Here is a 26,330-nt window from a genome sequence, read left to right as displayed (position 1 = left end):
GCCTAGAGGAATCAATTCATAACAACAGAAAAAAAAGTGAGTTGCCATGACCTGGGAAAAGGGTAAATGGGGAGCTTTTGTTTAATTAATGTATTGTTTCAGTTTTGTAAGATACAAAACATTCTGGAAATGGATCATGGCAATAAAGGTTGTACAAAAATATGAATGTACACTGAAATGTACACTTACAATAATTAAGACATACTGTGTAATATGTATTTTAACCCCAATAAAAACTTGAAGAAAGAGGTGGCTGGCAAAATGGCCAAATAGAAATAGCTGCAGTCTACAGCTCCCAGCGAGATCAACATAGAAGGTGGGTGATTTCTGCTTTTACAACAAAGGTACCTGGCTCATCTCACTGGGCCTGGTTAAACAGTGGGTGCAGGCTACAGAGGGTGAGCAGAAGCGAGGTGGGGCATCTCCTCATTCAGGAAGCACAAAGGATTAGGAATTCCCTCCCCTAGCCAAGGAAAGCCATGAGGGACTGTGCTGTGAAAAATGATGCCCTCCAGCCCAGATACTACATCTTTTCCAGGGCCTTTGCAACCCACCCACCAGGAGAATCCCTTGAATGCCTATGTCACCAGGGCCCAGGGTCTGAAACACAAAACTGGGTGGCTACTTGAGCAGACACCAAGCTAGCTGCAGTTTTTTTCATACCCCAGTAGCGCATGGAATGCTGGTGACACAGAACCATTCAAACTCCCATCTCTCTGGGACAGAGCACGTGGAGGAAGGGGCAACTGTGGATACAGCTTCAACAGACATAAATGTTTCTGCTTGCCAGTTCTGAGGAGAGCAACAGATCTCCCACCACAGCACTCAAGCTCTGCTATGGGACAGACTGCCTCCTAGAGTGGGTCTCTAACCCACATGCCTCCTGACTGGGAGACACCTCCCAGCAGGGGTCAACAGACATCTCAGACAGGAGAACTTCCATTGGCATCTGGCAGGTGCCCCTCTGAGAAGAAGCTTCCAGAAGGAGGAACAGGCAGTAATCTTTGCACTTCTGCAGCCTTTACTGGTGACACCCAGGCAAACAGGGTCTGGAGTAGATGTCCACCAAACGCCAGCAGACCTGCAGCAGAGGAGTCTGACTGCTAAAAAGAAAACTAACAAACAGAAAAAACAGCGTCAACATCAACCAAAAGGATGTCTACACAGAAACCCCATCTGAAGGTCACCAACATCAAAGATCAAAGTTAGATAAATCCAAGAATATGAGGGGGGAAAAAAGTGCAAAAAGGCTGTAAATGACAAAAAACAGAACACCTTTTCTCCTCCAAAGGACCCTCACCAGCAAGAAAACAAAAACTGGATGAAGAATGAGTTTAACAAGTTGACAGAAGTAGGCTTCAGAAGGTGGTTAATAACAAACTCCTCTGAGCTAAAGGAGCATGTTCTGACCCAATGCAAAGAAGCTAAGAACCTTGTAAAAGGTTAGAGGAATTGTTAACTAGAATAATGAGTCTAGAGAAGAACATTAACCACCTGATGGAGCTGAAAATACAGCACAAGAACTTTGTGAAGCAAACACAAGTATCAATAGCTGAATGAAGCAGAAGAAAAAGAATCACAAATTGAACATCAACTTAATGAAATAAAAAATGAAGACAAGATTAGAGAAAAAGAATGAAATGAACAAAGCCTTCAAGAAATGTGGAACTATGTGAAAAGACCAAACCTACGTTTGATTGGTATACCTGAAAGTGACAGGGAGAATGGAACCACTTTGGAAAATACTCTTGAGGTTATTAACCAGGAGAAATTCCCCAACCTAGCAAGACATGACATCATTCAAATTCAGGAATTACAGAGAACACTACAAAGATACTCCTCAAGAATAGAAACCCCAAGACACATAATCATCAGATTTGCCAAGGTTGAAATGAAGGAAAAAATGTTAAAGGCAGCCAGAGAGAAAGGTCAGGTTACCCACAAAAGAAAGCCCATCAGACTAACAGTGGATCTCTCTGCAGAAACCCTACAAGCTGGAGCAGAGTGGGGGCCAATATTCAACATTCTTAAACAATTTTTAACCCAGAAGTTCATATGCAGTCAAACTAAGCTTCAAAACTGAAGGAGAAACAAAAACCTTTATAGACAAGCAAATGCTAAGAGATTTTACCACCACAGGGCCTGCTTACAAAAGCTCCTGAAGGAAATAATAAATATGGAAAGGAAAAACTGGTACCAGCCAATGCCAAAACATACCAAATTGTAGAACAAATGCTGAGAGATTTTGTCACCACCAGGCCAATTTATAAGAGCTCCTGGAGGAAACAATAAACATGAAAGGAAAAACCAGCATTCAGAACTATCACTTGGAGTCAAATAATAGTTCTGCTTTTAGCTCTTTTAGAAATCATCATACTGCTTTCCACTGAAATTATCAGTGGCTGAACTAATAATTTACACTCCTGCCAATAGTGTATAAGAATTCCCTTTTCTCTGCAAATTTGCCAGCATCTGTTATTTTTTGACTTTTTAGTAATAGCCATTCTCACTGGTGTAAGGTGATATCTCATTGTGGTTTTGATTTGCATCAGTCTCTATTACATAAAGACAGAAAATAACAGACATTGACAAGAATATAGAGCAAAGGAAATTCTTGTACATTGTTGGTAGAAGTGTGGATTAGTACAATCTCTATAGAAATATGTGGATTAGTACAATCTCTTTAGAAATATGTAGATTAGTATAATCTCTGTGGAAAATAGTATGAATATTTCTAGAGAACAGAGGCCTCAGGGGCAATGCCACACATTTACAACCATCTGATCTTTGACAAACCTGACAAAAGCAAGCAATGGGGAAAGGATTCTCTGTTTAATAAATGTTTTTTTGGAAAACTGGCTAGCCATGTGCAGAAAACAGAAACTGGACCCTTTTCTGACTCCTTACAGTAAAATTAACTCCAGATGGATTAAAGACTTAAATATAAGACCTAACACCATAAAAACCCTAGAAAAAAGAAAACCTAGATAAAACCATTCAGGACATAGGCAGAGGCAAGGACTTCATGAATAAAACACCAAAAGCATTAGCAACAAAAGCGAAAATAGACAAATGGGATCTAATTAAACTCCAGAGCTTCTGTAGAGCAAAAGAAACTACCATTAGAGTGAACCTGCAACCAACAGAATGGGAAAAAAAATATTTGCAGTCTACTCATCTGACAAAAGAGTTATATCCAGAATTTACAAAGAACTAAAACAGATTTAGAAGAAAGAAACAAACAAACCCATTCAAAAGTGAGCAAAGGATATGGACACTGTTCAAAAGAAGACATATATGAGGCCAAAAAACATAAAAAACTACTCATCATCACTTGTCATTAGAGAAATGCAAATCAAAATCACATTGAGATACCATCTCACACCAGTTAGAATGGCAGTCATTAAAAAATCTGGAGACAACTGATGCTGGAGAGAATGTGAAGAAATGAACACTGTTACACTCTTGGTGGGAGTGTAAAGTAGTTCAACCATTGTGGAAGACAGTGTGGCAATTCCTCAAGGACCAAGAAATAGAAATTCCATTTGACCCAGCAATCCCATTACTGGGTATATATCCAAAAAACTATAAATCTTTCTATTATAAAGACGTGTGCATGTATGTTCATTGTAGCATTGTTTACAATAGCAAAGACTTGGAACCAACCCAAATGCCCATCGATGATAGACTGGACAGGGAAAATGTGGCATATATACACCATGGAATACTATGCAGCCATAAAATACAATGAGTTTGTACCCTTTTTAGGGACGTGGATGAACCTGGAAACCATGATTCTCAGCAAACTGACACAAGAACAGAAAATCAAACACTACATCTTCTCATTCATAGGAGGGTGTTGAACAATGAGAACACATGGACCTAGGAAGGGGAGCATCACACACTGGGGTCGGTGGGGGGGGGGGGACTAGAGGAAGTACAGTGGCTGGTAGAGAGTTGTGGAGTAATAACATGGGGAGAAATGCCAGATATAGGTGATGGGGATGAAAGCAGCAAACCACATTGCTATGTATGTACCCATGCAACAGTCCTGCGTGTTCTTCACATGTACCCCAGAACCTAAAATGCAATAAAATATATATTTTTTTAAAAAAAGAAGATATTCACACTATTTTCAAATCTTTTCCTGCCTCTCCATAACTACAGACAACCAGAACCAAGGAACAGCAGGAGACACATAGAAGAACAAAAAGACTTGCGAATAATGATGGGAACAGTAATACTTGCAGCAAATAGTGGCTTTTAAAAAACAGAAAGGAGGGTGGGGCACAGTGGCTCATAACTCTAATCCCAGCACTTTAGGAGGCCGAGGTGGGCAGATCACTTGAGGTCAGGAGTTCAAGACCAGCCTGGCTAACATGAGAAAATCCCATTTCTACTAAAATAGAAAATTAGCTAGGAACAGTAATGCATGCCTGGAATTCCAGCTACTTGGGAGACTGAAGCAGAGAATCACTTTAATCTAGAAGGTGGAGGCTGCAGTGGGTCAAGATAACACTACTGTACTCCAGCCAGGGAGGCAGAGTGAAACTCCATCTCAGAAAGAGAGAGAGAGAAGGGATAGGATCTATTACGTTGCCCAACCTGGACTCGAACACCTGGGCTCAAACAATCCTCCCTCCTCAGCATCCCAGGTAACTGGGAATATTGGCAGAAACCACTCCATGAGGATATAGCAGATTTCTTGATTACCCACTATGTGCTAGGCACTTATTTACACATATTTACTGGTTTACATGTAAGTAATTTCAAACGTATTTGTATGTGTGTATACAGATGTATAGATACACATACCTCACATTATCTCAATAATGTCAGTATGGCTCACATAATGGGTGAAGATTTTTAAACCAAAACTAATGTTTGTGAAACAAGGAATTCTGTTTTATGATATAAGCATCAATATTTGAGCTGTGCCACTCTCACCCAATCACACAGACTAATTCTTTGAAATATATCTTTTATACATCTCACATATCTCTCATTGGCTCTGTTTCATTGGAGAACACTGATAGACACAGGAGAAATCTGGAAATGGACTACTCACAGGAGCAGCAGAAGAAGGAAGAGAAATACAACACTCCCTAAGCTGAATGTGCTTCTGGGAAGCTGTGATGTGCAAAAACTTTAGGAGAACCAGGTCTAGGACCCAGAAAGGGCAAACTATCTGACAACAGATTAATAACCAGAATACATAAGAACCTCAAATAACTTTAGAGGAAAAATTTTAATCTGATTTTGAAAATGGACAAAATATCTGAATTTCCAAAGAGGACATATAAATGACAAACAGGTTTATGAAAAGCTGCTCTATATCCAGCCCAAGTTTCCAGCAGGAGCAGAAGACCCGGTTTCCAAGGAACCCTAGAGAAAGGATGAAGCTGGCAGTTCTAGCATCTTCTCAGCATGGTGATATCATTCTGGTTTTTCAGGGACTGAACTCTTCCTGGAATTCTGAATGCTTCAGTCCTAATGGCTGGAAAGCAACACTGCAGAGACCTTGTTGTGGAGACAAAAAGAAAGCAACACACTGTGAGTCTCTGCTCCAAGCCAGCCCAGTCTTACTCTTGCCTATGCTTTCCCCATGCTTTCAACCTGGACAGCTTCTGTTTCACCTTTAAGATCTGACTCAACAGCTGGACTTGATGGCTCACTCCTGTAATTTCAGCACTTTGGGAGGCTAGGGAGGGAAGATCATGAGATCTGAAGTTCAAGACCAGCCTAACCAACATGGCAAAACCCCGTCTCTACTAAAAATACAAAAAAAAAAAACAAAAACCACTTACCTTGGCATGATGGCATGCATGCCTGTATTCCCAGCTACTCAGAAGGCTGAGGCAGGAAAATCACTTGAACCTGGAGGTGGAGGTTGCAGTGAGCCAAGACTGCAGCACTGCACTCCTGCCTGGGTGACAGAGCAAGATTCTGTCTCCAAAAAAGTCTGACTCAAGAAGTGCCTCTCCAGCTTTTTGAACTTTATTTACCAATCCAGAGCAACCAGCACAGATGGAGATGATGGCCAGGTCCTGTGCACATAAACTGTTGGCTGCATGCTGCATAGGAAGCACCTGTGAGCATGAGACAGACCCATCAAAGGACATTCCAGTGTGGACAACCAGCTAGAGCCCACTGGACCCATCACCTAAGGAAATACTAATAAATAACCAAAGCGAGCAGCTCACAGGAGCTAGAACACACCCTAAAGTCGTGCTCAAAACTCCTAGACTAGAAATAAAAAGAATCTGCTGGTAAAGTCAGCACAGGAAGGTGAAACCAGCCCAGGCACAGCCCAAGCTCGTGTGCTTGAGTACATGGGGACAGAAGAGCACAAAGGGTGGAGGGCACTCGGGACCAGAACACAAGGAGAAGCAGTAATTTTTTATCAGGAAGCATGATGGCTCAGGGCAGGCAGTGGCTGTGCTGACAATAGCACCTCAGCTCCCACCTCAAGGCATCCTCAGTTCACATACAGAGTGCACTTGGGGGTGAGATGCTCCCTCTGGCACCCAGAACAGCTTCTGCTGGAGAAGCAAGGACCACACACTCAACCAACACACACACCCTCAATTTTGTTAAAAATAATCCTCTGGAATGAACACACCAAAGTAACAGTGCTTACCTGCTCTGGTAGGAGAGAACAGGGAATGGAGCCGAGGGGGGATGTCACTGCACCTTTACAAACTTCAAAATGTTCAACCAACATGAGCATAACACTTACTGTTTTAAAATAAGTTTAACATATCAGCTTCTGAGCTGGAAATCAGAGGAGATGGAGTGCTTGGGCAGGGGTCCTGGTGCCTGACAGGAAGCAAGAGGGCACTACAAGGTGAGCCACAGGGTTTGAAGCAGTCACTGCCCACTGACCTCAGGAGCACAGCTGACCTGTCCCAATGCTCAAGAGGAAGCAGAACAGCCATGACCAACAACTGAGACTACAAAAATCACTCTGGATAAGCAAAAAGGGAGATGAGATATGGTGAACAGCTTCTCCACAATGCAAGGAAGTCATGCCAGAGGATTTTATTTCCTACTCCCTCCATTTCAACTCTGGTTCACAACTGAATTCACTATAGGTTTAAGCACGGATTTGTTATAAGAATTTCAAAGGAGATAACCAGCATACCATCAGAAGAAAGCTTACTTGGGTAGATCTAGGTAACGGAGGAGTTCAAAATCCACACCAGATGAGACTGTCATTTCCAAGGAAACACAGCGGTGATCTTTTTCCTTATTATTTTACCTTCATGACTTAAATAGAAGATGTTCTTTGAAATTTCTGAAAATGTTAAATGGTCAAGTAGTTACACTGAAACAGAATTTCTCTCAAGCAATCTGTGAATGCTACAGATCAAGATGAGAAGCTCAAAAATACTGTACCTTCATCCCAAGAGGACTCTACGTGTAATCTCTATCCTTGGAAAACAAGCAGTGAAGGATCAAGGATCAGCCTCAGCAGAAAAGCAGGATCCACCACGCCACCCCCAACTCACCCCTGAAGGGAGCACACAGGGAGGGCTGTCCATGGCCTGGAGATTAAAGTCCAGGGGGACAAAATGGCCAGAGAGATCTGTGCTGCACAGATCTCTCTAGCCACTTTGCAGGCCCAGCAGAGTGCAGTATGGACTGCACTTCGCTGGGCCTGCAGCTCCTGACCTCTGCAAGGCACTGGAAGCTCCTCGAAGGCCAAAACCTTACTCAGATCATGAAGTCACATCCTTGAAGCCTCTCTTCTCTGCCTGAGGGAAGAGATCCAACCGGGACATGGGAAAGGGCCCAAGGAAGCATGTGCACCTGATTTCATGTGGACAGTAGTGGCTGTAGGTACATACCAAGCTTTGGTTTCCACACGAGTGCCAGGCAGAAAACAATGGATAAGCAGGAGCATAGATGTGGCAGAAGACCAGAGCGGGGACCTGGTCATAATATTCGAATCTCCCCAAAGTCGAGAAACCACTTAGGAGGGGCTACTGTTCATAGTAAAAAGATATTATGGACACAAATAACTAGAAAAATCAGAAATTATAATGCTTAAACAGAACTTAAAACCATTAACACTTCAAGGCCATTGGGCTTCTAGTTTGCCTGACACATGTGAGTTGAATGAGATGGCTCAGAGCACTCACAATGACTTCACCTGGCCTTCTGCAAGCCAGTTCTTAGGAAAGAAGCTTGTCCACAGGCTGATCTTTTACCCCCCAATATTATAACAGAATGCACTATGATACCAATGCAGTCTTACGATGGGCGAGGCACTGCATGTCAGTGCTTCCAATATATGTGTTCTTTCGAACCAGCAGTTCTCTAAGAGTTTACCTGAAGAAGCAAGCAAAAAGCACAGACACACAAAAAGATACACACGGCAGTGGCACTGTCAGGTCTAAAATGAAATTTCTGCAAATTACAGGATCATTGACAAGCTGTGACTTTAACCTCTTCAGCTCAATTCCTCCTCAGATTCATCAAGGAAAAGAAAAATAACAACTGCTTAAGGTCCACTGCAGAGAAGATTCATTGACAAAGAAGATACCCACTTTTAATGAGCTCTCCACTGATGCCCCTGGTGGACCCTTCTTTCATTTTAATTGGCATTGCTGTCTCTCGACACACAGGATCCTCCTGGAAGAGTCCACAGCATTGGTAAGATATTTATTATCATTCAGGGGAAGGAAAGCAAGTGATCTTTTATTCTGTACCTTTCTCCTCATTTTCTGAACTTTTGTGAATAGTATGTATAACATAGAAAGAATAAACACAGCTACTGGTGTGCATCTGCAGATGTCTCCTAAATGTTATGAGGCCCCAACATCACCCATGAGCTTTCCCAGAGCAAGAAAACTCCTCCAGTGCTCGTTTCCATAGTGAACAAGAGGCTACAACATCATCAAATACATAAATACATCAAACTTAAAACATATTATCAGTAGACACAGTTCCAAAACAGGCTTACTTACCATTTCCAGGACTAAGGTTTTGTGTATAAACACTTATTTCTCAGTGGGACACAGTGGCTCATGCTTGTAATCCTATCACTTTGGGAGGCAGGTGGATGTTTCAGCTCTGAGTTTGAGACAAGCCTGGGTAATATGGCTAAAGTCTGTCTCTACCAAAAATACAAAAAATAGCCAGACAGGGTGGCACATGCCTGTGCTCCACGCTACTCAGGAGGCTGAGATGGGAGGATTGCTTGAGCCCAGGTGAGCGAGGCTGCAGGGAGCCAAGATTGTGCCACTATACTCCACTGGGTGACAGAGCAAAACCTTATCTCAAAACAAATGTTGTCTACTGCATTCAATTAGACAAACCTGCAGAAAATAACATTAATTAACAACATCTTCAAGAATTGTAAAGCAAACATTTTTTACAAAAATTATCTTTGTTACAGGATACTACAAAATAACATCATAAAAAGACAAAAAGGTCACTGTCAGGCAGAGGACTCCGGCAACAACCAGGAGGACACCTAGGTCTTTGGAGCAATGCTGAAGCTATGGTTACTTCCAGTGACCAAAACTCCGCAGCCTTCTAAGAAGCACTTATGACTTAGAGAATCAAGGGATGTAGTCAAGGGCAGGGGCATAAGGCCTAACACCTGAAATCAAGAGGTTATGGGCAGAAGGCTAAGCCCATTTTTTAAGGCGAGGAAATTAAGACCAATGTGGATAAGGCCATAAAATAAATAAGGGCAAATCGGCTAACTCAGGAGGTAAAGTCCAAGATGTGGACATATCCAGGTAGGTAAGACAAAAAAGATAAATCCATTAAGCTGAAGCCCTGGGGTTCAGTGTAGTATAAAGTCACAGGGGAAGACCAAGAAATTAAGGATAGATGGATAAAACCATGTTAGGACACACATTACTAGTGTGAGGCCAGGAGGTTAATGAACCCAATATTGAAGGCCAGATGGCAGAAACCTGAAGATATTATCTGATGAGTAAGGCCTGGGGATTGACAAGGCAAAAACATTAAGACCCAGTGCTAAAGCCAGAGTTCAATACTGTGTACCCAAGGGGAGCATACTAACATCAGAAGGTTAATGCAGAAAACAAGCCTGGGTACCTACTGCTGGCTATGTGAAGCTAGGTAGCTGACAGTAGGTGTGTGCATCTTTGTGGGGAAGGCAAGGAGGTCCCATCCATGACATTAAACATAAAGATGGTAAAACCAGTTTTATAAATCCAGGTAAGTAGGGACAGGTGCATAAGGACAGGAGTATAAAAATAAATGAGCAAAGCTGAAGGATCAAGGCCAGGGGGCTAAGGACTAGTAGGAGCTAAGGCCATAAGGCCAAGTGGTAAAAACAATAAGTAAAAAGCCAGTAAACTCAGACCAGAGGTAAAGCCAGAGGATAGTGGTACCAGCTTGAGGCCAGTAGTGCTAGAATAGACCAGAAAATGAGATAAATTGTGAATAGCAACTGGAAGGTTATGAAGGTAAGATGAGTTGGGTACTACTGGTTGGTTAAGACATGACCTTTACACTAGTGGGGTATGGACAGGTGGGTAAGGCAGGTGCATAAGGCCAGGGGATTCATACTGAATGCAACAGGCTAGGAGGTTTATAAGGCAGATAGTTAAATCTAAGTTGGAAAAACCATGAGGTTAACAATGGGTCAGGAAGCCAAGTGATTGAAAAGGTGGGGTGGCTGAGGCCAGTAAGTTAAAGACTCCCTAAATATATCTAGGTAGATAGCTCCACCTGGGTAAATAGTAAGAGGTTAAAGCTAGGTCAGGTGGTTAAGGCCATGTGAGTTGGAACAAAAGTTCAAGGACAGGTGGGAATGCAAGGTTGGTAAGCTATCTTGGTCATCTAGGTTGAGTAAGGCCATGAGGTTAAGGCCAGGTGGGTAAGTCCAGGTGGCTAATGGGAGGTGTTTAAGTCTAGGGGTGGGTGGGGTAAGTATGGGGAATAAGGACAAAGGGATAAGTCCACAAAAGTAAACCTAGGGAGGTAAATCCAGTGGTTTTGACCTGGTAGATAAAACCAGTTTACGGACACTTGGGTAAACCAAGTATGGAAGCCATGTGGGTCATGTAAGATTGGTAAGACTAGGTGGGAACACTAGGTGGCTAATCCAGGTTTTTGGGGCCATGAGGTTAATGTCCATAGGGTTAGGCCAGGTGGCTAAGACTAATGGGGCATTGCCAGGGCACTAAAATAAGATGGGCAAGGCCAGGGAGTAACAGCAGTGGAGTAAGGCCTCACGGGCAAGATCACATGGGTCTTCACAGAGATCAAGGGCAGCAAATTGAAGCCATGTGAGTAAAAACAGGTGGATAATGGTGAGCGGGGGAAAGTTTTGCCCAGGTGGGTAAGGGCAGAATGATTAGGCCATGAAATTAGGACTTGGTGAGCATGACCAGGAGGTTAGTAAAGCCAGATAGATAATGCCAGGTTGGTAATACCATAAGGATAAGGTGACGTGATGAAGCCAATGAGCTTAGGAACTTCTGCTGAGTGCAGTCAGGTTGTTAAAACCAGGTGTTCAGGCAGGGCGTGGTGGCTCCGACCTGTAATTCCAGCTCTAGGTGCATAAGGCCAGGAGACTAATACTGGATACTAAGGCCAGGAAGTTCACAAGGCCAGTGGGCAAATCTAAGTTAGCAGATCCATGAGTTTAAGACTAGCCAAGTAATTGAAAAGCCTGGGTGGCTAAAATCAGTAAGTTAAGGCCTCCCTGAATAGAGCTAGCTGGCTAACTCAACCTGGTCAATACTAAGATTAAACCTAGGCAAATTAGGCCAGGAGGTTAAAGCCGTATTCAGTAAAAACAAAAGCCAAAGGCAAGGTGGGGATGCTACATTGTAAGCTATGTTGGTCATCCAGGTTGGTAAGGCCATGAGGTTAGGGCCACATGGGTAATTCAAGGTGTCTGGAATGAGGGCATGCAGCTGGGGATAAAGCTAGGGAATAAAAGCAGGGGGATGAAAAGAGCAGGGTTGAAAACCTAGGGAAGTAAATCCAGTGGTTTAAGTCCTGATAGATAAATCCAAAAGGCTAAGGACAGTTGTGTTAACCAAGTGTGGAGCCCATGTGGTCATGTATGGTTCGTAAGACTACGTGGAAAAATAAGGTGGGTGATTCAAGTTGTTAGGGGAATGAGGTTAAGTCCCATAGGGTTAGGCTAGATGGGGAAGGTTAATGGGGTCTGGCTAGGGACGTAAAATGTGCTGGATAAAGCCAGGGAATAAGTTAGGCAGCTAAATAATAGATAATGCCAGATTCATAATACCATGAGGATAAGATAAAATAATAAAGCCAATGAGCTTAGTAAGTTCTACAGAGTGCAGTCAGATTGTTAAAACCAGGTGTTTAAATCAAGCAGACTAGAAGACTGTTCCCAGGCCAATAAATCAATGAGGGAAGCACCCAGTCAGATTAAAGGCAATTCTCCAAGCCAGCCAAATGATGACCCAAGACATCATTGGGTAATGGGGCTGGGGCTGGAGCTGGGACTAGGGCTGGGCCTGGGCCTGGGACATGGAGTTAGGGGTAAAGGTAGGGCTGGGCCTGGGCCTGGGACATGGAGGTGGGGGTAAGACACTGTGGGATAGGCATGGAGGTGAAGGCCAGCTGAATAAATACAGGTGCTTAACACTGGAAGGGTATGAGGCCAACAGATTAAGTCATGCTGGCTGAGGCCAAGCTGGTGAAGAGGGCAGGTTAGTATGGCCCTGAGGTTAATGAAGTTGGTAAGGGCGGGCCTTGTGGGTAAGGCCAGGTAAAAAAAGACTATGGCAGAAATCTACCCGGTGAAGGCTAGGACAGAGGATAATTACACCTGCTGAGGTCAGGCAAGTGAATATGGCACATGAGTATGGCTGTCAGGTTAATAAGGTCAGTTGCAGAGGGCCTACTGGGTGAGGCCAATAGTTGAACAAGGCTAAGTATGTAAGGGAAAGAAAATACAGCCATGTGGGATGGCCAACAGATTAAGGCTAGGGGCTGGGACAGCAGATGATGACAATAGTATAAGGCCAGTAAGGCTGAAACAGCAAAGACCAGAAAATTGAGACTAATTGTGAAGGCCAATGGGGTAAGGCTGGTTACGTAAGACCAGTTAGGTAATTCTGGTGGGTAAGGACATGATGTAAATGCCAGTAAGGTAAGGCCAGGTGGGGTAAGCCACGTGCACAAGGCCAGGGGATTAATACTGAATGAGTAAGGCCAGGAGGTTAATAAGGCAGGTGGGTAAATTCTAAGTTGGCAAAACCATGAGGTTATGGCCAGGTCAGGAAGCCAAGCAATTGAAAAGGCCTGGTGGCTGAGGCCAGTGTAAAGCCTCCCTGTGTAGAGGTAGGTGGCTAACTACAGGTGGATAATGCTAACAGGTTAAAGTTAAGCAGATTGGGCCAGGAGGTTAAGGCCATGTGAGTAGTAACAAGAGCTTAAGGCCAAGTGGGAAGGCAAGGTGGGTCAGCTATGTTGGTCATCAAGGTTGGGAAGGTCATGAGTTTAACGCCACATGGGTAATGCAAGGTGTCCAAATATTGCACTGGGGTTTGGCTGGGGCTGAGACATGGAGTTTAGGGTGGAGTTGGGGGTAAAGTTGTGACTGGGGCTGACATTTGGAGTTGGGGGGAAAAGCAAGGGCTGGGACTGGGGCTGGAATCGGGCTGGAACTGTGCTGGGTCTATGCCTGGGATGTGGAGTTTCAGGTAAAGCTGGGGCTGGAGCTGGGGCTGGGCCTGGGTCTTGGCCTCAGCCTTGTCTTGGGACATGGAGTTGGGGGTAAAGCTAGGGCTGGGGCTGGGCCTGGGCCTGGGACAAGGAGTTGAGGGTAAAGCTGGGGCTGGGGCTGGACCTGGGCGGCCTTGCCCTGGAACATACAGTTTGGGGTAAAGCTGGAGCTGGGCCTGGCCCTGGGCCTTGGCCTGGGCATGAGCCTGGGACATAGAGTTAGGGGTAAAGCTAGGGCTAGGTCTGGTCCTGGGAGTGGGCCTGGGATTGGGACATGGAGTTGGTGGTAAAGCTGGGCCTGGCACTTGGGCTGGGCATGGGACTGGGACTGGGACATGGAATTGGGGATGAACTTAGACCTGGGGCTGGAACTGGGACTGGGCCTGGGACATGGAGTTGCAGGTAAAACCAGGGCTGGGACTGGGGCTGGGACTGGGTCTTGGTCTTGACCTTCTCTTGGGACATGGAGTTGGGGGTAAAGCTGGGGCTGGGGCTGGGGCTTGTCCTGGGCCTTGGTCTGGGCCTGGGACATGGAGTTGGGGGTAAAGCTAGGGCTGGGTCTTTGTCTCAGTCTTGGTCTTGGCCTTGGTCTTGGCCTGGACCTGGGACATGGAGTTGGGTGTAAACCTGGGGCTGGGGCTGGGGCTGGGGCTGGGCCTGGGCCTGGGACACAGAGTTGGGGATAAATCTAGGGCTGGGGCTGGGTCTAGGCCTGGGCCTGAGCCTGGACCTGGGCCATGGAGTTAAGGATAAAGCTGGGGCTGGGGATGTGGCTGAGCCTTGGCCTGGGCCTGGGATATGGAGTTGGAGGTAAAGCTAGGGCTGGGCCTGGGCCTGGGCCTGGGACATGGAGTTGTGGGTAAAGCTGGGGTTGGGGCTGGGCCTCCAACATGGAGTTGAAAGTAAAGCTAGGGATGGGCCTGGGACATAGAGTTAGGGGTAACGCTGGGACTGAGGATGTGGCTGAGCCTGGAATATGGAGTACCCTGGGCCTGGAATATGGAGTTGGGGGTAAAGCTAGGGCTGGTGCTGGGCCTGGGACATGAAGTTTGGGGTAAAGCTAGGGCTGGGCCTGGGTCTGGGAAAGGGAGTTGAGGGTAAAACTGGGAATAGGGCTGGGGCTGGGCCTGGGCCTGGGCCTGTGACAGGGAGTTGGGAGTAAAGCTAGGGATAGGGCTTGTGCTGGGGCTGGAGCTGGGCCTGGGCATTGGCATTGGCATGGGCCTGGGCCATGGACTTGAGAGTAAACCTAGGCCTGTGCCTCAGAGGCTGGGGCTGGGGCTGGGCCATGGAGTTGGGGATACAGCTGGGAATGGGGTTGGAGCTTGGATATGGAGTTGGGGGTAAAGCTGGGACTGGGCCTAGACCAGGACCATGGAGTTGGGGATAAAGACAGGGATGGGCCTGGAGCTGGGCATGGGTCTGGGACAAGGAGTTGGCGGTAAACCTAGGGCTGGGGCTGGGACTGAGACATGGAGTTGGGAATAAAGCTGGGAATGGTGCTGGAGCTGCAGGGTAAAGCTAGGGCTGCGGCTGGGGCTGGGCCTGGGCCTGGGACATAGATTTGGGGTAAAGCTATGGGAAAAGGGCAGGGTAATGATGATACTAGTGGACAAAGCCAAGGGAGGTAAACCCAGTGGCTTAAACCCTGTTAGATAAAACCAGAAGGCTAAGGACAGTTGTGAAAACTAAGTGTGGAGGCCACGTGGATCATTTATGATCAGTAAAGATGGGAAAACTAGGTGCTAATACAGGTTTTTAAGGCCAGGAGGTTAATACCCACAGGGTTATATCAGCTGGGGAAGTTGATTGGGGTTGGGCCAGGACTGGAAATTGAGGTGGGTAAGGCAACAAGTCAAGGGCAGGGGAGCAGTAGCAGGAATTTCATAAGGCAGGTGGGTAAATCTTAGGGGGTAAAATCAGCTGAGTCTGATGGGAGATTGAGGCCACCAAATTACAACCAGGTGAGTAAGAACACGTGGACAATGGCAAAAAGTTATGGCCAGTCTGGTAAGGCCAGGAATTTTAGGCAAAGTTATGAAGAATGGGCAAGTAGGGCAAGGAGGTTGATAAGGCCAGATGGATAATGTCAAGTCTGTCATACCATGAGAATAAAATAAGGTGATGAATGCAAACAGATTAATAAGGTTGGCTGAGTTTGGTCAGGTTGTTAAAACCAGGTATCTAAATCCAGCTCAATAAAAGACTATTTCAGTAAACCCAGGCAATGAAATCAACAGGGAAAACACCCAGCAGGATTAAGGTCCTGGGTCTGGAACATGGAGTTAGGGCTAAAGCCAGGGCTGGGACTGGGCCTAGGCCTGGGACTGGGACATGGAGTTGCAGGTAAACCTATGGCTGGGGCTGGGACAGGGACATGGAGCTGGAAATAAAGCTGGGTATGGGGTTGGAGCTAGGATATGGAGTTGGGGGTAAAGTTAGTGCTGTGGCTGGTGATGGGCCTGCGTCTGCGCCTGGGTCTGGGCCTGAGACATGCATTTGCGGGTAAAGCTATAGGAAAAGGCAGGGTGGTAATGATACCAGGGGACAAAACCAAGGGAGGTAAACCCAGTGGCTTAAAGCCCGTTAGATAAAACAAGAAGGCTAAGAACAGTTGTAAAAACTAAGTTTCAACTCCATGTAGGTCATGTATAATCCAGTAAAAGGTGGGAAAACTAAGTGACCAATACCGTTTTTTAGGCCAAGAGGTTAAGACCCACAGGGTTTTATCAGCAGGGTAAGGCAAATGGGGTTGGGCCAGGGTTGTAAAATGAGGTGGGTAGGGCAACAAGACAAGGGCAGGGGAGCAGTGGCATGAGCTTGATAAGGCAGGTGGGTAGATCTTAGTGGGTAAAATCAGCTGAGCCTGATGGGAGATTGAGGCCAGCAAATTTCAACCAGGTGACTAAGAACATGTGGACAATGGCAGGAAGTTATGGGCAGTCCAGTAAGTCCAGGAATTTTAGGCAAAGTCATGAAGAATGGGCGAATGGGACAAGGAGATTCTTTTTGTTTTGGTTTTGGGGTCTTTTTGTTTTGTTTTTAGTTTTTATTTATTTTCTTTTTTGTTGATAAGGAGATTCTTAAGGCCAGATGGATAATGTCAAGTTCGTCATACCATTAGGATGAAATAAGGTGATGTATGTAAACAGGTTAATATGGTTGGCTGAGTTTGGCTAGGTTGTTAAAACCAGGTATCTAAATCCAGCTCAATAAAGGACTATTTCAGTAAACCCAGGCTGTGATTAACAGGGAAAACACCCAGTCGAATTAAGGGCCTGGGTGTGGTACATGGAGTTGGGGTAAAGCTAAGGCTAGGGCTGGGGCAGGGGCTGGGCAGGACTTGGGCATGGGCCTGGGGCTGGGCCTGGGGCTGAGCCTCGGCCATGGTGTTGGGGGTAAATCTAAGGGAAAAGGCAGGGTGGTGGTGATACCAGGAGACAAAACCAAGGGAGGTAAACCCAGTGGCTTAAAGCCTGTTAGATAAAACCAGAAATCTAAGGGCAATTATAAAAACTAAGTGTGGACACCATGGGCGTCATGTATGATCAGTAAGAGGTGGGAATACTAGGGTGGCTAATACAGGTTGTTAAGACCATGAGGTTAAGGGCCCCAGGGTTTTATCAGCTGGGGAAGGCATATGGAGTCTGCCAGGGCTGTAAAATGAGGTGAATAAGGCAACACAGCAAGGACAGACGAGCAGCAACAGTAGCTTCAAAAGGCATATGGGTAAATCTTAGTGGGTAAAATCAGCTGAGTCCCAAGATTGAGACCAGCAAATTTCAACCAGGTGAGACATTGTCCACGTGGACAACGGCAGGAAGTTATGGCCAGTCCAGTGACACCAGGAATTTTAGACAATGTCATGAAGACTGGGAAAGTAGGGCAAGGAGGTTAATAAGGCCATTTGGGTAATGGCAAGTTTGTCCTACCATGAGGATAAAATAAGGTGATGAATGCAAACAGGTTAATAAGGTTGGCTGAGTTTGGCCAGGTTGTTAAAACCTGGTATCTAAATCCAGCTCGATAAAGGACTATTCCAGTAACCCCAAACTGTGGAATCAACAGGGAAAACACCCAGTATGATTAAGTGCCTGGGCCTGGGACATGGAGTTGGGGGTAAACCTAGTGCTGGGGGTAAAGCTCAGGCTGAGGCTAGGGCTGGGCCTGGGCCTGGGACATAGATATGGGAGTAAACCTAGAGCTGAGGCTGGGGCTAGGACATGGAGTTTGGGGTAAAGATGGGGCTGAGGCTGGGCCTGGGCCTGGGGATTGAGGCCAGCCCATTACATCCAGGTGAGTAAGAACACGTGGCCAATGGCAGGAACTTATGGCCAGTCCGGTGAGGCCAGGAATTTTAGGCAAAGTCATGAAGACTGGGCAAGAAGGGCAAGGAGGTTAATAAGGCCATTTGGGTAATGGCAAGTTCGTCATACCATGAGGATAAAATGAGGTGATGAATGCAAACAGGTTAATAAGGTTGGCTGAGTTTGGCCAGGTTGTTAAAACCAGGTTATCTATATTTAGCTCAATAAAGGACTATTTCAGTAACCTCAGGCTGTGAAATCAACAGGAAAACCACCAAGTAAGATTAAGGGCCTGGGCCTGGGCATGGGACATGCAGTTGGGTGTAAACTTAGGGCTGGGTCTGGGCTGGAGCTAGGAGGTGGAATTGGGGGTAAAGCTGGGGCTGGGGCTGGGACTGTGGTTGTGCCTGGGCCATGAAATTGGGGGTAAATGTAGTGCTGGGGCTGGGGCTGGAGCTGGTACATGGAGTTGGGGGTAAAGCTGGGGCTGGGGCTGGGCCTTAGCCTGGGCCTGGGACATGGAGTTTGAGCTAAAGCTAGGGTGGGGGTTGGGGCCAGGGCCAGTACATGGAGTTGGGAGTAAAACTAGAGCTTGAGCTGGGGCTGGGGCTAGGGCTGGGGCAGGGACAGGGACATGGAGTTGAGAGTAAAGCTGGGGCTGGCACTGTGACTGAGGATGGGCCTGGGACAAGGCCTGAGCCATGGAGTTGCAGGTAAAGCTAGGGCTGGAGCTGGGCCTGGGCCACAGATTTGGGGGTAAACCTAGGGCCAAGTTTGGGGTAAAGATGGGGCTGGGGCTTGGGCTGCACCTGGGCCTGGAGTTTGAGGCCAGCGTATTACATCCAGGTGAGTAAGAACACGTAGACAATGGCAGGAAGTTACAGCCAGTACAGTGAGGCCAGGATTTTTAGGCAAAGTCATGAAGACTGGGTGAGTAGGGCAAGGAGGTTAATAAGGCCAGATGGGTAATGTCAAGTTCATCATACCATGAGGATAAAATAAGGTTATGAATGCCAATACGTTAATAAGGTTGGCTGATTTTGTTCAGGTTGTTAAAACTAAGTATCTAAATCCACCTCAGTAAAGGACTATTTCAGTAACCCCAGGCTGTGAAATCAAGAGAGAAACCACCCAGTAGCATTAAGGGCCTGGGATGTGTAAATGGGGATAAAGCTATGATCCAGGCCTGGGCCATGGAGTTAGGGGTAAACCTGGGGATGGGGGTAAAGCTGGGGATAGGGTAAAGCTGGGGATGGGGCAACACTAGGGATATGGTATTGGGGTTAAATCTGGGCCTGGGGCTTGTCCTGGGCCTGGGCCTGGGCCTGGGCCCGAGCCATGGAGTTAGGGGTAAAGCTGAGGCAGGGAACTAGCTGGGCCTCACCTAGGGATGAGCCTGGGACATGGAGTTTGTGTAAAGCTGGGGCTAGGCCTTGGAGTTTGGGCTAAAGCTAGTGCTGGGCCTGGGTCTGGGAGGTGGAGTTGGGTATAAAGCTGGGGCTATTGCTTGGCCTTGGCCTCAGCCTCAGCCTGGGCCATAGAGTTGGAGGTAAAGCTTGTGATTGGGTGGGGCCGGGCCCCGACCTCTGTCTTGAACATAGAGTTGAAATAAAACTAGGCCTGGATCTGGGCCATGGACTTGTGGGTAAAGCTAGGGCTGTGGCTGGGGCTGGAACACGGACTTTGGGGTAAAGATGGTGATGGGGATGGGGTTGGTGCTCAACCTGGGCCTGGAGATTGAAGCCAGTGCATTACATCCAGGTGAGTAAGAACATGTGGACAATGGCAGGATGTTATGGCCAATCCAGTGAGGCCAGGATTTTTAGGCAAAGTCATGAAGACTGGGCGAGTAGGGCAAGGAGGTTAATAAGGCCGGATTGGTAATGTCAAGTTCATCATACCATGAGGATAAAATGAGGTGATGAATGTAAACAGGTTAATAAGTTTGGCTGACTTTGTCCATGTTGTTAAAACCAGGTATCTATATCCAGCTCAATAAAGGACTATTTCAGTAACTCCAGGCTGAGAAAACAACAGAGAAACCATCTAATAGGATTAAGGGCCTGGCCCTGCTTTGAGTTGGGAGTAAAGCCGAGAAGTGGGCTGGGGCTGGGCCTGGGGCTGGGCCTGGGCCTGGGACTGGGACTGGGACTTGAAGGTGGGGCTAAAGCTAGGGCTGGGGCTGGGTCTTTTGCTGGGCCTTGGCCTGAGTCTGAGCCTGAGCCTGGGCCTGGGCCATGCAGTTGAGGGTAAAGCTAGGGTGGGGGCTGGGACTGGGAGATGGAATTTGAGGTAAAGATTGGGATGGGGCTAGGTCTCAGCCTGGGTTTGGAGATTGAGACCAGCAAATTACTTGGATAAGGCCAGGATTTGTAGGCAAAGTCATGAAGACTGGGCAAGTAGGGCAAGGAGGTTAATAAGACCAGATGGGTAATGTCATGTTGGTCATACCATGAGGATAAAAAAAAAGGTGATGAATGCAAAGAGGTTAATAAGGTTTCTGAGTTTGGCCAGGTTGCTAAAACCGGATATCTAAATCCAGTTGAATAAAGGACTATTTCAGTAACTCCAGCCTGTGAAAACTACAGGGAAACAATTCAGTAGGATTAAGGGCCTGGGCATGGGACATGGAGTTCAGGGTAAAGCTAGGGCTGGGTCTTTGTCTTGGCCTTGGTCTTGGCCTTGGCCTGGGACATAGAGTTGGGTCTAAAGCTGGGGCTGGGCCTTGGCCTGGGACATGTATTTGGGGATAAAGCTGGGGCTGCTACTTGGACTGGACATTGGCCTGACCCTGTGCCTGTGCCTGGGCCTGGGCCTGGGACATGGAGTTGAGGGTAAAGCTGGGGCTGGGAATGTGGCTGAACCTCAGCCTGGACCTGGGATATGGAGTTGAGGGTAAAACTAGGGCTGGGCCTGGGCCTGGCACATGAAGTTGGGAGTAAAGCTGGGGCTGGGCCTGGGACAAGGAGTTAGGGGTTAAGCTGGGGCTGGACCTGGACCTGGGGATGGGGCTGGGACTGGAGCTGGGGTTGGGCCCGGGCTTGGGCTTGGGCCTGGGCCTGGGACATGGAGTTTGGGGTAAAACTGTGGCTGGGGCTGGGCCTGGGCCTGGGCCTTGACCTAAGCCTGGACCTGGAACTTGGAGTTGGGGTTAAAACTCGGTCTGGGGATAGGTCTGGGGCTGGGGCTGGGCCTGGGGCTGGGGCTGGAACTAGGACAAGGAATTGGGGGTAAAGCTTGGGCTAGGGCTGGGGCTGGGGCTGGGCCTGGACCTGGCCCTGGCCCTGGGACATGGAGTTTCAGGTAAAACTGAGGTGGGGCTGGTCCTAGATTTGGGCCATTAAGTTGGGGGTAAATCTAGGGCTGGGCCTTGGCCTGAGCCTGGGTCTTGGTCTGCAACATGGAGTTGGGTAAAGCTGACACTGGGGCTGGTGCTGGGGTTGAACATGGGCCTGGAACATGGACTTGGAGGTAGAGCTAGAGTTGGAGGTAGAGCTAGAGTTGGAGGTAGAGCTAGAGTTGGAGGTAGAGCTAGAGTTGGGGCTGCCTTGGGCCTTGGCCCTTCTCTGGGACATGAAGTTATGGGTAAATGTGGGGCTGTGCCTGGCCTGGGCCTAGGACATGAAGTTATGGGTAGGGCTGGGGCTGGACCTTGGCCTTGGCCTGTTCCTGGGCCTGGGACATAAAGTTGGGGGTAAACCTGGGGATTGGGCTTGGTCTGAGCCAGTTTCTGGGCCTGGGACATGGATTTGGGGGCAAAGCTGGGGCTGCTGCTTTGACTGGGCAATGGTCTGGCCCTGTGCCTGGGCCTGGGACATGGAATTGGGGGTAAAGCTAGGGCTGGGGCTGGGGCTGGGCCTGGTCCTGGGCATTGGCATGGGCCATGGAGTTGAGGGTAAACCTAGGCCTGTGCCTCAGGCTTTGGCCAGGGATGGGGCTGGGCCATAGACTTGGGGGTAAATGTAGGGCTGAAGCTGGGCCTGTGCCATGGAGTTGGGGATACAGCTGGAAATGGGGCTGGAGCTGGGATATGGAGTTGGGGGTAAACCTAGGACTGAAGCTGGGACTGAGCCTAGACCAGGGCCATGGATTTGGGGGTAAAGCCGGGATAGGGCTAGAGCTGGGCATAGGCCTGGGACATGGAGTTGGCAGTAAACCTAGGGCTGGGCCTGGGACTGGGACATGGAGTTGGAGATAAAGCTGGGGATGGGGCTGGGGCTGGGCCTTGGCCTGGACCATGAAATTGGGGGTAAACCTAGTGATGGTGCTGGAGCTGATACATGGAGCTGAGGCTGGGGCTGGGGCTGGACCTGGGCCTGGAACATGGAGTTGAAAGAAAAGCTGGGGCTGGCACTGTGGCTGAGGATGTGCCTGGGCCCAGGCCTGAGCCATGGAGTTGCGGGTAAAGCTAGGGCTGGAGCTGGGCCTGGGCCTGGGCCATGGATTTGGGAGTAAACCTAGGGCTGAGGCTGGGGCTAAGACATGGAGTTTGGGGTAAAGATGAGGCTAGGGCTGGGTCTGGGCCTCGGAATTGAGGCCAGCACATAACATCCAGGTGAGTAAGAACATGTGGACAATGGCAGGAAGTTATGGCCAGTCCAGTGAGGCCAGGAATTTTAGGCAAAGTCTTGAAGACTGGGTGAGTAGGGCAAGGAGGTTAATAAAGCCAGATGGGTAATGGCAAGTTCATCATATCATGAGGATAAAATAAGGTGATGAATGCAAACAGGTTAATAAGGTTGGCTGACTTTGGCCAGGTTTTTAAAACCAGGTATCTATATCCAGCTCAATAAAGGACTATTTCAGTAATTCCAGGCTATGAAATCAACAGAGAAACAACCCAGTAGGATTAAGGACCTGGGCCTGGGATGTGGAGATACGGGAGTAAAGCTAGGGCTGGGGCTGGGGCTGGGCCTCAGCTGCGATATGGAGTTGCGGGTAAAGCTGTGGCTGTGGCTGTGGTTGCAGCTACAGCTGCGGCTGGGGCTGGGACATGTTGTTGGATAAAGCTGGGGCCAGGCCTGGGCCTGGGACTGGGCCATGGCCATGGAATTGGGAGTAAAGCTGAAGATGGGGGTAAAGCTGGGGATAGAGCTACACCTGAGATATGGAGTTGGGGATAAATCTGGGGCTGGGGCAGTGCCTGGGCCTGGGCCTTGGCTTTGACCTGGGTCATGAAGTTGGAGGTAAAGCTGAGGATGGGGATGGGAATGGGGCTGGGCATGGGCCCAGGGCTGAGCCTGGGGCTGAGCCTGGGACATGGAGTTTGGGTAACCCTGGGGCTAGGACTAGGCCTGGGGCTGTGGGGGGACCTGGGGCTGGGACTTGCAGTTGTGGCTAATGCTGGAGCTCAGGCTGGGGATGGGGATGGGGATGGGGATGGGGATGGGGATGGGGATGGGGATGGGGATGGGGATGGGGATGGGGATGGGGATGGGGATGGGGATGAGGATGGGGCTGAGGTTGGGGCTGGGATCTGGAGTTAGGGGTAAAGCTAGGGCTATTTCTTGGCCTGGGCCTGGGCCTAGGCCTTGGAATTTGGAATAATTCTTGTGACAGGGTGGGGCCAGGCCCGGGCCTGGACCTGGGCCACGGACATAAGTGTTGGCCTGGATCTGGGCCTGGGCCTGTGCCATGGACTTGCAGGTAAAGCTTGGGCTGGGGCTGAGCCTGGGCCTGGAGATTGAGGGCAGTGCATTACATCGAGGTGAGTAACAACATGTAAACAATGGCAGGAAGTTATGGCCAGTCTGGTGAGGCCAGGATGTTTAGGTAAAGTCATGAAGACTGGGCAAGTAGGGCAAGGAGGTTAATAAGGCCAGATGGATAATGTCAAGTTTGTCATACCATGAGGATAAAATAAGGTGATGAATGCAAACACGTTACTATGGTTGGCTGAGTTTGGATAGGTTGTTAAAACCAGGTGTCTAAATCCAGCTCAATAAAGGACTACTTCAGTAACCCCAGGTTGTGAAATCAACAGAAAACCACCCAGTAAGATTAATGGCCTAGGCATGAGACATGGAGTTGGGTGTAAGGCTTGGGCTGGGCCTGGGCCTGGGCTATGCCTGGGACTGGGACTGGGATGTGGAGTTGGGGGTAAAGCCGGGGGTGTTGGGGCTAGAGCTGGTACATGGAGTTGGGGGTAAAGCTGTGGCTGGGCCTGGGCCTGGGCCTGGGACATGGAGTTTGAGCTAAAGCTAGGGCTGGGGCTGGGCAGGACATGGAGTTGGGGGTAAAGCTGGAGCTGGAGCTGGGCCTGGGATCAGGCCTGGGACATGGAGTTGGGGTTAAATCTAGGGCTGGAGCTGGGCCTGGCCCTGGGGCTGAGGCTGGGACTGGGACATCAGTTGAAGGTAAGCTGCGGCTGTGGCTGTGGCTGGAAATGGACCTAGGTTGGGCCTGAGCCATGGAGTTGTGGTTATAGCTAGGGCTGGTGCTGAGTCTGGGCCATGGATTTGGGGGTAAACCTAGGGCTGAGGCTGGGGGTAGGACATGGAGTTTGGGGTGAAGATGGGACAGGGCCTGGCTCTAGACCTGGAGATTGAGGCCAGCACTTTACATCCAGGTGAGTAACAACACGTAGACAGTGGCAGAAAGTTATGGCCAGTCCAGTGACGCCAGGATTATTAGGCAAATTCATGAATACTGGGCGAGTAGGGCAGGGAATTTGATAGGACCAGATGGGTAATGGCAAGTTCTTCATACCATGAGGATAAATAAGGTGATAAATGCCAACAGATTGTTAAAACCAGATGTCTAAATCCAGCTCAATAAATGACTATTTCAGTAACCCCAGGCTGTAAAATCAACAGAGAAACCATCCAGTAGGATTAAGGACCTGGGCCTGGGATATGGAGATGAGGGTAAAGCTAGGGTTGGGACTGGGGCTGGAGCTGGGTCTGGGACATGGATTTGGGGGTAAAGCTGTGATTGGGGCTGGGGCTGGGGCTGGGACTGGGACATGGAGTTGGATAAAGTGGGGGCAGGGCCTAGGCCTTGGCCTGGGTCATGGAGTTGAGGGTAAAGCTTGGGATGGGGCTACACCTGGGATATGGAGTTGGGGGTAAATCTGGGGCTGGAGCTGAAACAGGCTGGGCCTGGGCCTTCACCTTGGCCTTGGCCTTGGTCATGGAGTTGGAGGTAAAGCTGAGGATGGGGTTGGGGCTGAGCCCGAGGCATGTAGTTTGGGTAAACCTGGGCCTGGACCTGGACCTGGGGCTGGGACCTGGAGTTAGGGGTAAAGCTAGGGCTATGGCTTTCCCTGGGCCATGGAGTTTGGCATAAATCTTGTGATGGGGTGAGGCAAGGCCAGACCTGGACCTGGACCTGGACCACAGACATAGAGTTGGGGGTGAAGCTAGGCCTGGATCTGGGCCTGGGCTATGGACTTGCAGGTAAAGCTAAGGAAGGGACTGGGGCTGGAACATGGAGTTTGGGGTAAAGATGGGGATAGGGCTGGGGTTCGGCCTGGGCTTGGAGATTGAGGCCAGGGCATTACATTCAGGTGAGTAAGAACATGTGAACCATGGGAGAAAGTTATGGCCAGTCCTGTGAGGCCAGGATTTTTAGGTAAAGTCATGAAGACTGAGCGAGTAGGGTAAGGTAGTAGTAAGGGCAAATGGGTAATGGCAAGTTCGTCATACCATGAGGATAAAATAAGGTGATTAATGCAAACAGGTTAATAAGGTTGGCTGACTTTGGCCAGGTGTTAAAACCAGGTATCTAAATCCAGCTCAATAAAGGACTATTTCAGTAACCCCAGCCTGTGAAATCAACAGGGAAACCACCTGGCAAGATTAAGGGCCTGGGCATGGAACATGGAGTTGGGGGTAAAGCCAGGGCTGGGCCTGGGGCTGGGGCTGGGGCTAGGCCTGTGGCTGGGGCTGGGACTGGGGCTCAGATGTGGAGTTAGGGGTAAAGCCAGGGCTCAGGTTGGGGCTGGACCTCAACCGTGGAATTGGTGTTAAACCTAGTGCTGGGGCTGGAGCTGGGACATGGAGTTATGAGTAAAGCTGGGGCTGAGGTTGGGCCATGGAGCTTGGGGTAAACCTAGGGGTGGGGGTAGGGATAGGCTATAGTTTTGCAAATAAAGCTGGGTATAGGGCTGGAGCTGGGATATGGAGTTGGGGATAAAGCTAGGGCTAGGTCTGGGGCTGGGGTTTCACTGGGCCTGGGCCTGGGCCTGGGCCATGCAGTTGGTGGTAAAGCTATGGGAAATGGCTGCGTGGTGATTATACCCATTGATGAAACCAAGGGAGGTAAACCCAGGGGCTTAATGCCTGTTACATAAAATAAGAAGTCTAAGGACATGTGAAAACTAAG

General features: G+C 48.5%; 1 long non-coding RNA gene across 1 annotated transcript; it reads right to left on the bottom strand.

Moving 5' to 3' along the window:
- Positions 1–5,277: 5,277 nt before the first annotated feature.
- LOC144582343 (uncharacterized) lies at positions 5,278–23,359 on the bottom strand. The gene is made up of 3 exons (XR_013534864.1): positions 7,851–23,359; positions 7,399–7,757; positions 5,278–7,297 (listed from the first exon to the last, which is right to left on the bottom strand). It is a non-coding gene; the product is annotated as an uncharacterized LOC144582343 (long non-coding RNA).
- Between the last annotated feature and the right edge of the window lie 2,971 nt (positions 23,360–26,330).

The sequence above is a fragment of the Callithrix jacchus genome, chromosome 4, assembly GCF_049354715.1.
Source record: "Callithrix jacchus isolate 240 chromosome 4, calJac240_pri, whole genome shotgun sequence".
In the NCBI taxonomy this organism is placed as follows: domain Eukaryota; kingdom Metazoa; phylum Chordata; class Mammalia; order Primates; family Cebidae; genus Callithrix; species Callithrix jacchus.
This window is presented reverse-complemented; position numbering and strand designations above follow the sequence as displayed.